Source organism: Miniopterus natalensis, chromosome 1 (genome assembly GCF_054644295.1).
Source record: "Miniopterus natalensis isolate mMinNat1 chromosome 1, mMinNat1.hap1, whole genome shotgun sequence".
NCBI lineage: Eukaryota > Metazoa > Chordata > Mammalia > Chiroptera > Miniopteridae > Miniopterus > Miniopterus natalensis.
Genome location: NC_142081.1, coordinates 141,348,908 through 141,352,990, shown reverse-complemented (window position 1 = coordinate 141,352,990; position 4,083 = coordinate 141,348,908).

Below are 4,083 nucleotides of genomic sequence, written 5' to 3'. Positions count from 1 at the left end.
ATTCATTCTGACAACCTCAGATTTTCAATTGGAGTGTATTAACTAATTACCTTTTAAAGTGATTATTGATACAGTTATAAATCTATCATCTTGCTATTTGTTTCCTTTTTCTTCATGTGTTTTTGGATTAGTAGCTGTACATTTTTTGTTATTTAAGTGGTTATAGAGTTCAGTATACATTTTTATAGTTTAGTGGGTTGTAGTTTATAAAATACATCTTTGATTTATCACAATAATCATCAAGTGGTATTAGACGACTTCAGATTTACTATGAGAAAGTTAAAACACTCTATTTTTCTCCTTCAGACCTCTGTGCTGTTTGCCATACATTTTACTGCTATATATTATGAACGCCAGAACACTTTGCAATTGTTTTGGTTTAAACAGTAAATATTTTTATTGTACTCTTTGTGTTAATATTCCTAATACTCTTTACTCCATTGTGTAGATTGAGATGTTATTTCTGCCTGTAGAACTCCCTTTAATATTTATGGCAATATGAATCTGCTGGTGATAAATTCTTTCAGCCTTTGTATATCTGAAAAGTTCTTTATTTTATCTTTCTTTTGGAAATATATTTTTGCTGGATATATACTTCTAGGATGCCAGATATGTTTTCCAGTGTTTTAAAGATGTTGGCAAAATATTTTTGCCTGACATATTTTATGAGAATTCTACTCTTTCCCTATCTTTATTCCTCCTTACGTAACGTCTGTTTTTTCCATGCTTGTTTTAAATATTTTTTCTTTACCCTTGATTTTGAGAAGTGATTTCTGTACACCTTGGAGTTTCCAGAGTTTTTTGTTTGTTTGTTTGTTTGTTTTTGTGTGTGTGATTGGAATTCATTAAGCTTTTTGAATCTGTAGGATTATAGTTTTATTAAATTTGGTAAGATTTTGGTCATTATTTCTTTAAATTTGTTTCTGTCTCCTCTTTTCTCTCTTTTAGGGATTGCAATTACACACATTAGGCCTCTAGAAGTTCATTGATTAAGAGTTTTGTTTCTCTCTGTGCATCATTTTGGACATTTTCTATTGTTCTGTCTTCAAGTTTACTGTATTTTCTGCAATATCTAATGTGTTATTAATCCTATCTAGTATATTTTAAAATCTCAGACATTAAGTTTTAATCTTCAGTAATTTGATCTCAAATTTTAAAAACAACTTTCCGAGCATTTATTTAAAATATTTAATCTTTTCTCTGACTTTTTAAACACATAGAATGCAGTTATAATAACTTTTAAATGTCCTTCTAATTCTTACATCAGTATTGGTGCTGAGTTTATTGGGCTGATTGATTTTTATCATTTGGGGTTATATGTGCCTGCTGTTTTGAATGTCTGATAATTTTTGATTGGATATTAATGTAGTGGATAATTTTGCTTTGCTACAGTTTTTGAGCTTTTTTGGAAAAGAAATTGGAGATAATTTGTTCTTTACAGTAATGCTTTAATTGCCTAATATATTGAACAAGAGCAACTTTTAATCTGGGATGAGTTTCTCCCTACTTGTGAAGCAATACTCACCCTTCTGAATAATCTGCCCCCAAACAAACTGAATTATGAGGTTTTCAAGTCTGAATTATGGGAACAGACACTCATAATCATGACCCTTTTTGAATGTTGGGTGTAATCTCCAATAATGATTTTGAATATATTTCCCCTGCCTTAGCCCCTTAAATCCATATTGTGATCAGACCTCTGCTGAATATTTCCAGAAAATACTGTGCATACCAGCAGGGTTTCCTTCCAGTGAAACTCTCTTCCCTTGGTCTTTCCAAACCCTCAGTTCCATCTACTCTAGTCAGGGAGACCACTTGGCTCCACCTAATTTCTTCCTCCTTCACCCTCTGCCTGCAAACGCTCCCAAAGTCGGAGGTTGGGACCATTGTTGGACTCACCTTGTTTGTTTCTTATATTTTTCTTGATATCCAGTGTCTTGAAAACAATTGTTTTATCTGTTTCTTTTCTTTTCTTCTTAGTTATTTCATTAGGGAATCCTTAACCAGCCTTACTCCTTGGTGACTAAAGTGGATGTCCTTTTATCAGACCCACCCACTATAATTTTCTGAGACACCATAGTTTTCATCTCTAGAAGTTTGAATTAGGTCTTGTTTTATATATTTCAGGACTCTACTTAATATATTAAAATTTTCTTTTAGATCTCGAATATATGGAATCCATTCATAACTGTTTTATTATTCTTACATAGTATCACTTGAGTAATCACTAAATTAAATTTTCTTATTATGGGTTGTATTTTCCTCCTTTACAGGCCTGGTAATTTAAAAAATATATATAATTTTAATTTTTTGAGGAACCTCCATACTGTTTTACATAGTGGCTGCACCAGTCTGGGTTCCCACCAGCAGTGTACTAGGGTTCCCCTTTCTCCACACCCTCGCCAGCACATGTTGTTTGTTGACTTATTGATGTAGCCATTCTGACAGGTGTGAAGTGATACCTCATTGTGGTTTTAATATGCATCTCTCTGATGATTAGCGACGCTGAGCATTTTCTCATGTGTCTCTTGGCCATCCGTATGTCCTCTTTGGACAAGTGTCTATTCAGGTCCTTAGTCCATTTCTTAATTGGGTTGTTTGTCTTCCTCTTGCTGAAAATGGAGTTGCCTTTTGACCCAGTGATTCTGCTTCTAGGAATGTATCCTAAGAATCCTGAAACATTAATCAGAAACAATATATGCACCCCTGTGTTCATAGCAGCACAGTTTACAATAGCTAAGATCTGGAAACAGCCCAAGTGCCCATCAGTAGATGAGTAGATAAAAAAGCTGTGGGACATTTACACCATAGAATACTATGCAGCTGTAAAGAAGAAGGATCTCGTACCCTTTGGGACAGTATGGATGGACCTGGAGAATATTATGCTAAGCGAAATAAGCCAGGCAGAGAAAGACAAACATCACATGATCTCGCTTATACGTGGAATCTAAAGAACATAATAAACTGATGAACAGAATAGATTCAATGACATGGAAGCATAGATCAGACTGACAAATGTCAGAGGGTTGGAAGAGGGTGGGTGGGTGGAGGGGGAGAGATTAACCAAAGAATTTATATGCATATATGCACAACCCAAGGACATGGACAATGGTGGGGAGAGGGACCCGGGAGGAGAGTGGGATGGGGTGGAGTGGGTGATTGAGGAGAAAAGGGACATCTGTAATATTTTAAACAAATATAAAATTAAAAAATAATAATAAATTAAATTTAAAATAATAGTAATATATATATATATATATCTTTTAATTGATTTCAGAGAGAGGAAAGGAGAGGGAGAGAGAGAGAAACATCAATGATGAAAGAGTCGTTGATCAGCTGCCTCCTGCACGCCGTGGACTAGGGATCAAGCCTGCAACCTGGGCATGTGCCTTGACCGGGAATGGAACCTCGATCTCCTGGATCTTAGGTTGATGCTCAACTGTTTAGCCACACCTGGCAGGGCCATGCCTGGTAACTTTTATTCTAGGCTACACATTCTGAACTTTACTTTGTTGGGTACTGGATACTTTTAATTTCTATAAATATTGTTAGAGCCTTGTTCTGAGACATAGCAAAGTTATTTAAAATAGTTTGATTCTTTTGGCTCTACATTATAAGTTCTGTTGGGCAGTAGTAAAGGTGTGCTTATTCTAGGGGTAATTTTTCCACTTCTCACATGCATGTATCAATCAGTACTCAAGGGAATACTTCCCAGTGACCCTCTGCAGACTGCAGGAATTGTCTCTCTGTATAGTTTCCTCTTCCGTTTTACCTGAAAACTCGGGCCATTTTGGCTTCCTGCTCTTTACCTCTGTCTCTTCAGCTTAGGGAGACTGCTAAACACTGCCTAGTGTTCCCCTTCCTGAACCATGGCCTGGAAACATTCTCCAAGTAGAGAGATAGGTCAATATTAAAGCTTATCTCTTTTGCTTTTCCATCTCTAAGGGACCACACTGTTCATTGTCACCTGAAGTATTATGTCTTGAGTGCTTTCTCTTGTTCCTATTCTCGCTTCTCCTCCTCCCTCTCCTTAGTTTTCCCTTCCTCTTACTTTCTTTCTATAGTCTGTATTTTGGACTCTGT